The 15,318-nt window shown below is 39.1% G+C and overlaps 1 protein-coding gene across 7 annotated transcripts in view; it reads left to right on the forward strand.

Annotated features, from left to right (window-relative positions):
- ndp (norrin cystine knot growth factor NDP) overlaps positions 1–15,318 on the forward strand; it is a 36,066-nt gene that overhangs the window by 3,942 nt on the left and 16,806 nt on the right. For 5 of the 7 annotated variants that reach the window (XM_054786816.1, XM_054786813.1, XM_054786814.1 and 2 more), the window contains one exon: positions 4,355–4,517. The gene's annotated coding sequence lies outside the window, so the exon portion shown is untranslated. Of the gene's footprint in view, positions 1–2,773; positions 2,868–4,151; positions 4,273–4,354; positions 4,518–15,318 lie in introns of those variants that run through there. The other 2 variants (XM_054786820.1, XM_054786817.1) reach the window with 2 other exon arrangements.

A 15,318-nucleotide genomic window follows, 5' to 3' on the forward strand; every position in this document is an offset into this window, starting at 1 on the left:
CACACACGCACACACACACACACACACACACACACACACCTACACGCACACACAGAGGGAGACAGTGTGTGTGTGTGAGTGTGAGTTAAGACACTTTAAAGTGACAGTGTCATCACAACACAAACTTAGGCCCTGTCCACACGGGAACGTTCCTGAGATTTTTTTTTTTTTGGCGGGTTGAAAAAAATTCGTAGTAAATAGTTGCATCCAGATGGGAATGGATCACTGAGCGAAAACTACGTAATACACAGGGCACACCTGTGAACAGACACAGACGGAACCACATGACACCCCAAACCATAGAAGAAGAAAGTCCGTCCGCATTAGTCCGTCGTCTTTCGTTTTCCAAGGCTCCTCTAGACTTACGAGAAGTGGAATTACTTCTGCGAGTCATTATGGAATATTAGACCACAAAATATCAGGAGAATGTCAACAAGGGTGAGTCACAGATATTACGTTGGCTTGTCGTGACAGCTCACTTTCGGTCACAAGACGGCCACGGGGTGGCGGTGGGTCGTTGACGTCATTGTTTTCGTGTCATCTGTCTACACGAAACCGACAAGCCGACATCACCCTGGAAGATGTTTTGCAAAAATACCATTTCAGAGCACCCAGAACGCCGTTTCCGTGTGGATGAGAGCTAAAATACTTTGCCGTTTTGACCTGAAAACGTTTCCATGTGGATAGCCCCTTATATGTCCCAGTGGGGGATAAGGAGGGGTCATCCCTTCATGCTACTGGCTGTAAATTGCACCCCTCCTCCTGAAGGTGTGCGCGTGAGGCAACAGAAGGTGAGAAATTTGGGGGGTCAGCCGAGGTCTCTGCAGGTAATTGTGCTTCTTAAACTTTTGACCTGCTAAGTCCTACTTAACGCGGCCCCCTTATTTCCCCCGAGAACTCAGAGCTTGCATACCGAAGCAAGCGCATGTGCTTCTATCTCAACAAACTCCTCTGTTGTGTTGTTTTAATGACCTCCACCAAACACCGTAATGCCAGGGTGCTATCGCCTTTTGTTCGTTTGCTAGTTAGCAGGATTACACAAAGGCTACGCATTAGATTTCCTAAACACTGTGTGGACAACTGGCACATGAAATTACACGCTTTACAACAATTTTCACTGTTACTGTAGATTCGACTTGCATTGGGACCAAGTGTTACAATGACCAACCATCACCAGCAATGTATGTCATGATTCTTCAGGAGAATGAATCAGGTGGCCGTGGCTCTACTGAGTGACATTCGGCTCCCTCAGCGCTGCTTGTTTTTATTGCCTGCAGGATTACGCAAAAAACACATTTCATGAAACATCGTGGCGAGGTGGTGCACATACTATTTGAAAAGCTTAACATTTAACATTTTGGTGAAGATCTGGATAGAGGTGTAGATGCAAGAGCTTATTTTCACTTTTTGACACGATGGGATTTCCCACCCACACCAACTGGTAGAGTCCTGTCTGTCCTTCTGAGTATGCCGTAATTCTCTATGAAGCAGACTTTCCCAAATGCATACGCAGTCATGCCTCGTTTATTGCGGTTAATTGGTTCCAGACTTGAATGTGATAAGTGAATTTCCTTATTTATGAATGGAATATTTTCATAGCTAGAGCATAGAAAAACAGTTTACGACCTTCTAAATACGTTTTTTAACATTATCAGAGCCCTCTCGACCTGAAATAACACCCCTATAGTCACCTTTACACTCGTATTAGCCAATAAAGTAGACATAAAAGACAGCAAATAAGCCATTTAAGATATACATAAGACATAATATAGACTCACACATTAGCATTGGGAGAGTCGAATACTATTTCCTGTACTTCCTGCACTTCCTGCGGTGATTATTGTCTCATTAATGTAGTGGAGAATAAAATATATCAACAAAATGTATTTGAGTGCGTTTTCTGAATGCCTTATATTTGTATTTTAGTTCATTTAGTCATTTTTCTACTTCAAAATGCTTAATTTAGGCCAGAAATACATAAAATGCGCCTAAATATTTTTTACTAATAATAGGACGTAGTGAACCACGAAGCAGCATTTTTTTTTTTTTTTTTTTTTTACAATTTTTTATTGTTTTGTTTGTGGTGTTTGGTCGACAATGGAAACGGCAACCCCGTAACCAAAAATGGTTCCGTCTCGCCACACAGTAAGGTGTGCATTTGCCAACAGAAACACTTTGTAATGGTACGGTCCTATCATCTTACGTGCGTTGCATGCGAACATACAGACGGACAAGCAAACACAAATCACTTTTGTTGAAGGCTTTCTTTCTGAGTTACAATTGGATCATTTTGCGACCCCAGAAACAAAACTGGAACTGTCCTGTCACCATAAGACGGACAACCACTTTGTTAACCGAACTGGTGGAGGTGTTATGTTTTGTATGTGATGAGCTGCGGAGATACACATGACCATCACAGGCTTCAGTGTGTGTGAAACATGCTAAAAGAATTCACCTTCACTGCTTCTGCTTCGTGATGATGTGACTTATGAGTCTGGCTGTGGCTGCTCCTCCTCATCCTCTGGATTCCCTCCGACGCACCTCAGTTGTGCCAAACTTTGTCAGCGCACGTCTTATTTTTGGGAAGCCAAAGGCCACAAAGCATCCAGAAATGCAGAGAGAGATGTAACATGATGATTTGGCAGCGTGTGAGGAAACACAGCAAAGCGTCCTTCATTATAAACATATCAGCTTTTGTTTCTTTTTTTTATGACTACTTCTTCTTCTGGGTGTCCCTCGTCACTTTGAGGCATGTGAGGATGACTGATGAGGTCATTACATTTGGAACTTCTTCTCTGAGCAGTTTGCATCATTCCCCAACACACTGACAACGCGTTGTTGTATGGACTCAGTGGACACTTCATTAGGTACGCCGGCACAATCTAATCACATCCAATCCAAAAATACTGCCTTAACAAAGATAATGATGCTCTTTTTTTTGCATTAAAATTCAACTTTATTACCTTTTCTTAAAAAAAAGTGACATTATTCTCATAAGACTACAGCTTTTGTTTTTTGAAAAATGTGAGTTTTTTTCCTCAAAATTAGCCAAACGTTATTCTTACAAGATTCGTATTTCTTGCCAAAATACTGCTAAAAATACAACCCAAATATATATAACTTTTTTTCTGAAGATATACAACTTTATTTTCGTGAGATTGCGACTTTTTTTTTTAAAACAAAAATACAACTTTATTAACATACTGTAATAATTTACCACTTATTTTCTTTTTTTTCAAGTTGTAGTTTTATTATCTGAAGAATACAACCTTTGTTATGAAAAACGACTTTAGTCTCATTTCCTCACAAAAATAACTTTTTTCAGAAAACACACAACTTGTTTTGTGAAGATATACAACTTTGTTCTCCAGAGATGACTTGCAATTTTTTATTCTTTGTTAGTCATACAACTTCATGCTCGTAAGAGGACGACTTTTTTTAAAACAAAAAATACAACTTTATTATCATACTGTGATAATTTACCACTTATTTTCTCTGAACCCCCCCCACCCCCAACCCCCCTTAAAAAAGTTATTCTATTTTATTATGTTAAGATTCTGACTTTTTAAAATTCAAAAATAAACTTTAGTCTCATACGATTACGACTTATTTTTTCTCACAAAAATAACAAATCTTTCTGAAAGTAAAGAACTGACTAATTTTGTTTTCAAAATCTTACTTTATTTTTGAATGATTATTATTTTTTTCTAAAAAAAAATTAAATATTAAAGACTGACATTTTTTGATAAGATTCCAAAAAAGGAACACTTTAAAAAAAAATATCCAACTTTTTGTTTTTCCCTCGCAGATAGCAAACGTTATGAATGGTGAATGTAATTTCGCCCAAATGCTCCTAAAATGTAATATCCACAAAGTACTGTAGTAGACCCCTTGGAGTGTAGTTTTATGACCAACTAGGATACATTCAAAGTTATGAGCCCTATTTTGGTTCAAATTTCCAGGTGTGGACAATCATTTTCCCATCCGGAGAACAAGAGTGAAATGTTCCATTGTTTCTCCTACTGCCACCCTCCACCCCCTCCCACCTAATGGAGAAAGACCATGTTGGACCAGTTGTTTGTAAACACTTTTATAACCCTGACCTCATTAAAAAAACCAACACTTTTGGTGCTCCCTCTCCTGATGCACAGGAGCCTTCCTGGGGCTTGGAATGACAATTTGCTGCTATGGGAAGCGTGTCACGGAGCGTCAGCTGCTGTGGAGAGAGAGAGAGAGAGGAAGGGCGTGTGATATACGATTGACCATCCACATGTGGGAAGCCGTCCTGGCAGGAGCAGCATCCTCCTCTCCTGCTGCTAATGCTGCTGCTCTTCTCTCTTTTTGGGTGTCAAAGAAGAAGACGAGAGCGACTGAGGCAGAGAGAGCGAGAGCGAGAGAGAGAGAGAATCCCTCAGACGAGCATCGAGGCTGACACACACTAGAAGAGAGGAGCTGAGAGGGGAAACAATATTTGGAACATTGCAGTGTGGCACTCGTATCTGGATACTCCGACTGAGGTAAGACCGTCGTCTTCTACCTCCAACGCTTACAACAAATATCCACTTTAAAACAGGCATGAATACATTTGAAGGGACTGGATGTACATAATGCATGTTTTTGACTTGCTGTATGTTTAAATGTGAAGGTTTCTACTGCACGGTGAAGCTTTCCAATGAGAAGCATGTATCTCCACATTTTGTTATTGTATTTGGATTCTTGTCTTCCAAGGCATAGTGTAACCAAGTCAAACACCCCGAGGTCAAACAATTCAACATCATTTTCACAAAAAATGTGCCTCTAAACTTCGCACAAACTTTGAATGCATGATGCCACGCAACGTCTTACCTCTCGGTGTTACCATTTTTTTTTCTGGAAAGAAATAAGCCTTTAAATGTCGCTCAAACTTCGGAATTGGAATGCAAGCTGTCATGCAGCACATCAGCGTACTTCACAGGAATCGAGTCTTAACTCGTGCTTTTTCTTTGGCTTTTCACGGCTTTTGTACAACACTTATTCCAAAACAATGAGCGGCCTCAAGAAGAAGTGTGACAAAAAGAAGTACATATTTTCATATTTGAGCTGTTTTGTTGTGGGGGTTTTTCTATCTGAGAGAAACATCAAAGAAAGGTAGAGTGGAACTTGCATGAGAGCACAGCAAGTCTCAACTTCAAGTGTTTGTTTTTTTCTCTCGCTTTTGATGTTTTTTTGCAACACTTTTTGGGTTACTAATAGAAAAGAAGGTATATTTATTCCCCATCTTTTTAAAAAATGTAGAACAGGGGTGTCCAAACTTTTTCCACCGCCACCGCCACATGCTGAAAAATTAAGGGATGCAAAGGCCACTTTGATATTTCGTAAAACAACACGTGTATACCTGAATATGCTAAAAAGTTAGATACATATTTCAAGAAAAAACAGCATCTCAGCTTTGTGATATCTATGAAAAAGCGGATTGTTAGTTTGAACTTCAGTCTTTGCACATTATTTCCATTTTTGCTGTTTTTTAGTAAATGTTCCAAATATTTCAACTTTTTTCATAAATAATCTTTGTAAATTTACATCTCGTAATATTATTACTTTACTCCCATATTTTATTTATTTATTTTGTGTTGTTCGTTTCTCATAATATTGCGACTTCTTAAAAAACAAACATTTTTTTAAACTTTTCAACTTTATGGTACTAAAATAATGTTACCTTTCCTAATAATATTACAACGTTATTCTCGTAAAATTCTGAGTTTTTCCTCATTAGATTACAGCTTTTTTCTTTTATTTTCTTTATTCTTGTAAAATTACTGTTGATCTTTCAATGCATGTTTTCTGTTGTTTTTTTGTTTTTTTTGTTTTCTTGTTAAATTCTATTTTTAGAATGTGCCGCAGGCCGAAAATGTCCAACAAGTGTCCAACACTTTGGACACCCCTGATCTAGAAAATAAAAAAAAATTAAAAGTAAAAATGGAAACAATTCACTTCCAGATTGGACCACATTTTTCTGGAAAAAATATTCCTTTAAATGTCTTTGAAATTCAAATGCAAGACGTCACGTATGAAGGAAAAGTACAGTGCAACCAAGTCAAAGACCCCTGTTGTGCAATTCCACATACAACAACACTTTTAAAGAAAAATGTCACACTGTCTCATGAAACTTTGGAATTCGAATGCAAGCCATCTCATGGGCCATCGGCAGGCTTTACAGGCATGACAGTTTTTCTTTGGCTTTTTTGTGACGTGTGTACTAATTGACTTTTTTTTATTTAATTCATTTAGATTTGTATTAAATTTTTTTAAAGCTTTTAAAATTGTACTATTAATGGTTGACTTTTTTTTTTTTACACTTAAACATATTAGGAATGAAAAAAAACTGCAAGAGTCAGCTGTTATTTTACAGAAGTGAGCCTTTTTTTTACACTTGTATGGCAGTTAGGAATGTTAAAATGTTTCTTAAAACATCACCTGCACAGTTAATAAAGGTTTAATAATGGCCACAGTTTGACTAGGGAACTAATTATTTATAAACAAATCAACCATAGAAATTCCCCGGCTATTTTTGTTGTTTTTAATATTAAAACAAAAATTGGAGATGCTTGCTTTTCTTGATATGGTATAGTCTGAGTGCGAGTGTTAGCAGTTAGGACGACATGAGGAGGCTGTTTGCCTTGGCTTGGTTGGACAGTCCAATCAGGCTGTGAGAGTGAGACGTGCAGTGCTGGGAATGTGAAGTTAATAACGCTGTCAAAGACATTACAGGTGTGTGTGTTTACAATGACTGACTCGTCCTTTCTCTCGTCCTTTTCTGGTGGACCACCGAGGCTGCCGGGGCGCGGAATGATGAGATGACGGATAAAATAGACTTACCTCACTGAGGCAAATGATAAAAGACAGGATCAAGTAGAATGTCATACAAGTACATGGTTATTTTTACAACTGTTTCAACATCCCAAAACTCTTTTAACTGTATAAATCATAGCACCGTGTTAGCCATCAGCAATCAGAGGCATGAAGACAGTCATTTCTGAGGAGCAATAAATGAAAAAAGTCAAATGAACTAAAAACACATCAAAATAGGTTGACAAAAGGAGATTAAGGGACAAGCACAAACCAAAACACACAAAAGCCAAAAACAAAAGAAAAGCAAGCCCTTTAAGTTGAGTTCTGAAAAATAAAATCTAGTCAAATAAAATAGGTTGAAAAAAATAAGCAGACAAACTTATTTAGCTGAGAATGTTTTGTGTACACATGAAAGCAGAAACAATAACTAATAAATGAAAATAATATATATATTTTTTTAACATTCACCCTGGCCAGTCAGACGCAAGTCCTGCCTGGAAAAGGCACAATAACAGCAATGATGGATCAAAGGAAAGGGGGGGATTGACCATATGGACTAATAATGAAGTTCAATTAAAAAAAATTAAATACATTCAAATTAGAGCTGTCAATCGATGAACACATTTAATCATGATTAATTGCATTTTTCTCCACAGTTAACTCATAATTAATCACACTTAATCAAAGATAGAAATACATTTTTATCTATAATAAGTAGGGATTTAAATCTATGTGTTAAACAATTTGATACGCAACTACGATAACGACGTCTAGTTTTATGTAATAGGATATCAATTTTGGAAACATGGCCATTATTTTATTCAAAAAATTATCTACATTTAAAAATCCCCCAGTTTTTGCATGTTTAATGCATGCAGCTTTTTGCCCCACTTTGTTTTACAGTACTTGAATGCACCTTCTAACTTTCTCCCACGTTGCCCTGATTGACTACTATACTGTATTTTTCTCCTTTTTCTTTCACCTCACATTTGGTCCCAACTGCTGATACTATGTGGGAATGCATAGATTTAGATTTAGCTGGGACACTCGTATGTCAAGGTACCTCTGTATAAATGATAATTAAAAAATAACGGAAATGCTTCAGTACCTTCTCGCTTCTCTCTGGCAAGTAGACGTACTCCGTGACAATTCCAATCACAGCGACAGTAGATACAAATAACATTGGTGCTGCTGCAAGAGCCATCTGCCAGGGCTTTGAATGTGAATTTACCATTCAAAATACCCTTTTCTTTGTCCCTTTCTGCTCAATATTTGTTCTGGCCTGTGGCTCGACAGTCAACGCGACTTCCTCAGACAACAAGTGTCAAACAGGACGTGCGTACGTTAATCGCGCATAAAAAAATAATGCCGTTAAAGGAAACTTCCGAAATTTGACAACCCTAATTCAAGTCACAAAAAACACATATTAAAAAAGTGCTTTTTGCCGTTGCCGGTCAGAATAATTTCTGGAAAATGCACAGTCAAAATAAGCATGCATTAGGAAAAATTGAGAATTGTACGTGTGGACTGCATGATAAAGTTGAGACATTGAAATAAAATGTATAAAAATGATGATGCAATAATTCAAAAAATGATTTTTTTGGGGGGGTGAAACGAAAAAATAATAATGAATGCATTCATTCATTGATATACATGAATACATATTAAAAAAAAAAAAAAATCAAACGTATCACACTGTCCAATGTTTTCCAAAGAGTAAAATACGTGTGTTCTTCTTAATATTTTAGCAGTTTCAGGAGTAGGGATGTGCACCGAAACTTTGTATCGTTACGGCACCGGTCCTGACCTAAACTGTAGTAATGTCACTGAGCAGCTATCGGTGCCTCATTTTGGTGCTGACTCGGCCACCTGCAACAAGTCCTTGAAGGTGATATTTTGCAAGTAATGTCTTGTAATTAATGCAAAGCCCCAACAGAGGAGTGCAGAGTCTGACACCTTTTTTGAACTAAATTCACACGTTTTTCCGTCCGTATCCACACCAACACACAGCACAACACTTCCTCAGTATCCCACAACTACAAGCGAGGTGCGTTCAAGAACAGCAGAATTCTGAACATCAACATACAACACAGCCCGTCGCCAGAAGGGTGTATCAATTATCAATTTCTGCCCGAATTGTGCAGAATGTATGCACTTAATTTTTTGCACATTCCCTATGTTCTGTATTTAATTTCATACTGGCGAATCTATGACTGTTATAATTCTATTTATATTATTAAGTATTTCAATTACTATTCTGTTCAACTTGCATGTCACAACTTCCGTAACATTTTTTGACAAAATTTGTGTGTTTTCCATTTTCAAAGTACCGGGCGCCGTTTAAGCACTGCCTCCGTTTCACAAGTACTGATTTGGCACTGGTATTGGATAATATTATCCGATACCTGAATCCGATTACCCGTATTAGCCGATACCTAAATGTGCATCCCCCTAAAAGGAGAGATGCACATTTGAACCCAGATAACCTTTGACCCTTTACACCAGAAGAGAACATTTGTATGTGTTTTCCCTGCACAGGTGCACATGGGCAATTCTTCTTCACATACTGTAAGGGGCCGGTTATGACAGTAAGGACTTCATAATATCTCATCAAAAACACAACGAGAGTTGCTCTGCATGAGGCTCAACCTGGTCTCGTGCGATAAAACAAACTTTTTTTGTGCTTGCTGGAGGCTGAGAAAGCTTGGATGTGCTTTCATGCACAACTTTAGCCTGCAGCTTAGTGCATGTGTTTGTTGTTTTATATATACCGCTGTGTGATGAGGATGAGAGATGAAGAGAGAAGGTGGCATTAGGACCCCTACAGCTACAGTACGGCAGCATATCTTCATGAAGCAGCCAGGAATAGACATGAGGAACAACCAGGACAAATAACAATAATGGAGAAGCAAAAAGTACAACAGACGCTTAGCTTGCAGGGTTGCCTGTCATGGAGCAACGCACTGTTTGTCTTATCTGTACTGGGGGATATATTTAGTGAGGAGCTTAGCTTTTAGGAGGCTAGCGTGCGGGGAGGGTAAGTGTGTGCGTGCGTGCGAGTGCGTGCATGTGTGTGTGTGTGTGTGTGTGTGTGTGTGTGTGTGTGTGTGTGTGTGTCAGGAGCTGGCGTCAGCGTGCAGTTGAAGAGCTTGGCACTCCACATGCCAAACTGTGTATTGGTGTGCGCGCACGCGTGTGTGTGTGTGTGTGTGTGTAGGACAGGTCTATGGGTCTGTACACCCCCCTGCCTCATTCCAGTCAGGAATCTGCCCTTTAGTTTATTAAAAGCTGGTGAAACAATGGAGGGAGGTGAGGTAGAGAGAAGAGGGGGGTGACTAGAACATCATGACGTAAACTGACTGAGGCACGTTGCAGCAGGGGAACAACTCATAGAGGACCGTGATGGTGTCCTTGGAAAAGGGGTGGGGGGGAGATAGGCTTTTAGTACGACAGATCCTTGACAAAACAATACCTAGGCACACTAATCTGCAAAAATGACTGAAAAGGCTGTAATACGCATGCCAGGTAGCTAGTTGGCAATGTCGCCTTGGAAGGGGCCTTTTCCACAAGCATCTGTTGCTACTGCCTGTATTCCACTCCAAGCTAAAACTCACTCTGAACCTCCAAAGTCACTTCCTGTCCTCCACATGTCCAGAACACATTTATTGCAACACACACGAGCACAAGTCTTATTTGTGTCTTTCATAGCTTAGTTTCTGTAATTATATCTAGTCAAGGCAAGTTAATTTATAGAGCACAATTCATACACAAGGTAATTCAAAGTGCTTTGCAGAAAAGAAGGGTAAAATCACCTCATAAAATCATTCCATGAAAACATAAAATCATTCTAAAATCATTTCATAAAGTTCCATAAATGATTCCATCAAACAAAAAGATTAGGAATGAAGAGTGCAGGTAAAATACTTTCAGTTGTGAAATGCGCAGTTGAATAGAAGTGTTTTAAGCCTGGATTTGAACATTGCCAAAGTTGAGGATTGTCGCACATCTTCTGGAATATTGTTCCAGATTTTGGCAGCATAAAACTGAAACGCAGCCTCACCGTGTTTAGCCCCGACTCTGGGCACCCGCAGGCGACCACTCCCTGAGCTTCTCAGAGAGTGAGACGGTTTATGTGGCTCTAACATGTCAGAGATGCACATTGGCCATGAAAAGACTTGTACACAAGCAGAACTGTTTTAAAGTCTATTCTCTGAGCAACAGGAAGCCAGTGCAGAGACCTGAATACTGGACTAATATGGTCATATACTGTATATCTACTACAGTCGTCCCTTGTTTATAGTGGTTAATTGGTTCCAGCCCCGACCGCGATAAATAAATGTCCACGATAAAGGATCTGTTGACAAACACTGGTCAGTCTCTCATAGGAAATACAGTGGATCCCTCCCCACATTCACGATTCAACAATCACGACTCCACAAATTTGCAGATTTTTGGTAAAAAAAAAAAAAAAAACAGTTAAAAACATTTTTTCTCCAAAAATGAGCAGTTTTTGTCCACAGAAAACATATCTCATCCACCATTAGTCAGTAATGATTCATACCGTCATTTCGGGTGTATAAGCCACTAAATTTTTCTTAAACTTTAAACCCTGGGGCCTAAACAGCGGTGCGGATAATTTATGACCATGTTCTAATCTCGTGACATCTCCTGTACCTCAGAGCTACCACTAATTGTTTAAATCCTGTGCCGCTCACAAGTCAGTGAGGAAACGGTAGCTGTTCTTTGGCAGGAGCCAATCACGAGCTACGAGGGAACTCACAATGATCTTATCAATCCATCGGAAATGGCAGGTCATTTCTTAATATAACAGTCGGACTCACAGCGTCATCTTACAAAGAACACTAAATTCATCACACAGCAACTTAACACTCAAAAGGTATACCAAAGAAATATACAAGACAAGAACCAATACGAGTTTAAAATTTAAAATAAAACTATTTTAGCTTCTTCCCCATAATGGCAAAGCTCATGAGCTCTCTCTGGTGGTCCGGCAGCCATGCACCATGGCAGCCATTGTCCAATGAACTGCTCTGCTGGACGAACTGTATTATGGGGAAGAAGTTAAAACAGTTTTTTTTATTTTAAACTTGTATTGGTACTTGTCTTGTATATTTCTTAGGTATACCTTTTGAGTGTTAAGTTGCTGTGTGATGATTTTAGCGTTCTTTGTAAGATGACACCGTGAGTCAGACTGTTATATTGAGTAATGACCTCCTGCAATTTCCAATGGGTTGACAAGCTGGTTGTGAGTTTTCCCTCCTAGTTCATGATTGGCTCCTGTCAAATAAAGAGCTGCCTGGTCCTCACGGACTCGTACGCATCGCAATATGTCTTTTTATGATGTGGACATGCGCAGTTTATAGTCGAATGCGGCTTATATATGTACAAATCTGTTTTTTTCTCAAAATTTTGTGGATGCAGCTTATACACCGGAATTTATCATAACAATAATAATACAGCCTTGAGATTTTGTACTATGTTCGGCGTCCTTGAATGCACCATAAGTGTGTGCTGTGACTGGCTACAATGAACCTCAGATTTCATCTGTTCATCAATTATCTTCCGTTATCATTCATTACTGGTGAATAGCTATACATATTATACTTTAAATGTGTTTAAAAAGTGTGGGAGGCATATTTAGGGCAACCCGGGTTGGGTCATAAGTGAAAAACCGAAGAGAGAAGTGGGGTGTCCTGGAGCTGAAGCTAATCCATTAATTACAACAGTCACTTTTATTGCAGGTTTTGATCGATGAGTGTCAACGTCAAGCTAGCTGTTCTGTGTAAATGTCATGGACAGATTTTCGAGATAGTACCAAAAAGGAAAAGTAAGAAAGGGGTGTTAAGTCAATTCCCCTGCCATGTTCTGTTGAAAATAAATTGTCATTGCTGCACTAATATCCCGTTCTTGCTGGGTTCTGCGTAAAAATCAAAGGCGAAAAAATCCCAGCTGCTCTGTTCTGCTGCGGCCCTTTCTGATTCTGTCATTGTCCTCACGTGTTCTCTCGTACCCTTCTGTGATACTGTCACAAAAAACACGAAAAAATTAAGAAAAAGCAAATCTCCAAGAGTTTCTCTTTTACATGTGTCTCTTGTAAGTGTCTCGAGATATGTGAAGGTCTCATTGTGACATATATGATCGCAGTTTACAAAACTGTATATGGCCTTAATGTACTGTATAACTAGAAGGTCATATTAGCCAATCAGAAACATGAAGAAGGTCATTTCCGAAAAAGGCACAATAACAACATTGAAGACAATGTCAGTGTTTACATATTAATAATAATTTGTTTGTATTTTAAGGCTTAGATAGATAGCAGGCTCAGATGTTGTTGTACATCTTTTTTGTTCATAATAGCATTCATCATTTAATAGCAGATAAGAAATACTGCTTTAAAAAATACTGTTAAATAGATGTTTTTTATCTGTTTTCAGTTGGAAATGGTGCCATGTAAACTGCCCCTTTATTTCTTTGCTTTATTACCACTCGTGGGATACCCCTCTTTTGGGCCCTCTGACCTATGTCGCCCACCACCAAAGCCTGTTTAGCCCCATGCCTGGCCAACTACTATGTGTATTCAGCTGCTCGCCGGTCGACCCGGGCGATAAAGCTTTGAATCCCCGTGAAGATCCAACTGCCCTGCGCCTGGCCCCGTGTGCCATCTACCAGCATCCCAAAAATGTTGAGAGCCCCCCCAGCACCACCACCACTCTCCCCCCTTGAGCAAAGCGTTCACACAAACACAACTTACTTTTTGACAAGTGCAGCTTTGCAAATGTGACAACACAAACCCATAAGTTAAGTGGGCCGCGGGTATTTATACGCGCGCCCCGCTGTGCGCAACAAATGGATGCGCTCACTGCGAAGTTCTCTTGTACACAACATATGGCTACAACAGTAGGTATGGTCAGGAGGGGGGCGTCAGGGTGTCGCATTTAGACACACAATGTCATTGTTTCACTAGTGCCTCTTTATCAGAACCTTTTTAGACATTGGATGTAATTCGTCTTGGGTTCTATCAATCATCTGCTCTATTAATAGTCTGCGGCAACATCACAGAGACCGAGAGTCCAAAATCCAAAGCTACTGATTAAGTACTATTAATAGTTAATTTATTTCTCCCTTGCGCTTTTTTACAGTAATTCTTCTTTCCACAATGCCATTACCCAGTGGACTTTGGCATCTCAGAATAGTACACCATAAAATGCAAAAGATGTGTCTGTCGCCTCTTTCACACAGACAGATTCTGCAAAATAGTCCCCTTTGCTTATTATACACAACCCAGCAAATGTGGAAATTGCCACAGCTGCGTGCTTGCACACAGCGACACGGCATCCACAAATCGAACAACAGTGGTGGTATCAGAGCCGTAACATAGGTGGAACAGCATCTGTGTGATAGGCTATTAGCAATTCTGAGAGCTGGAGTTTGTTTGTCTGCCTTTCTTCAGGTTCTGTATGAACAGCACTGACGTGGAATGGAGATCAAAGTCATCCTGCAAATATTCCAGCTTTAGAGGTAGTATCCAAGCCATAACATGGGCAGGACAGCCTCTGTCTGAAAGGCTATTAGCAATTCGGGGACGCAGTAGTTTGTCTGCAATTTTTCAGGTTCTGTATGAATGGCGCTGCCATGGAATGGAGGACAAAGTCATCCTGACAATATTCCACCTTCAAAGGTTGTATCACAGCCGTAACGTAGGCAGGACTGCAAAAGTTTGAAAAGCTATTTGCAAGTTTGTCTGCCTTTTTCCGTTTCTGTATGAATGGCACCGACATGTAATAGGGGACAAAGTCCAAAGCAACTGTCACTCTCAACTAGGGCTGGACGATATGGACCAAAACTCATATCCCAATATACAGTATTTATGCTGAATATCGATATACGATATATATCCTGATATTTTTTCCACAAAGTGAGTTTAGACAAAGTTAGGGTCTGAACTTGTATGAAGATGTTTCATTAAAATAAAAACAAATCTTATAGAAAAATAGCCGCTAAAATAAAATAGTCCGTTCTCTTTGTAATTGTACAAACAGTAAAATATAACCATTGATCTTCTTTAAACAAACCTTTAGCTGTGCTCAAATCCTCAGCTAATTACAAAAGCACAAAAGAACAACATATGAAATAAAGTGCCCCGTTGCAGCAACTCAAAAATACTTTACTTTGAAGAGTATTATTTTTTTTAGAAAGCAGAACCTTGTAGGAGAGACAAAAAAGTGAACAAAACCACCTTTATTACATTTAGAGCTACAAATAAACTTGATTCTTAGTCTGTTCATTTAAAATTGGCCATCCCTTCATCAAAATAAAATATTTTCAATATTTTATCTTAGTTAGCACCTTAGTTAGCGTAATAATTACATCCAGACTCTCTTCCAGCCTCCACCTTTTATCTACTTGTTTATTTATCACACATCCTTCTTCCGTCACACGTTCTAACACAGGTAAGTGACCGAGTTCGAA

The sequence above is a fragment of the Dunckerocampus dactyliophorus genome, chromosome 9, assembly GCF_027744805.1.
Source record: "Dunckerocampus dactyliophorus isolate RoL2022-P2 chromosome 9, RoL_Ddac_1.1, whole genome shotgun sequence".
NCBI classification, from domain to species: domain Eukaryota; kingdom Metazoa; phylum Chordata; class Actinopteri; order Syngnathiformes; family Syngnathidae; genus Dunckerocampus; species Dunckerocampus dactyliophorus.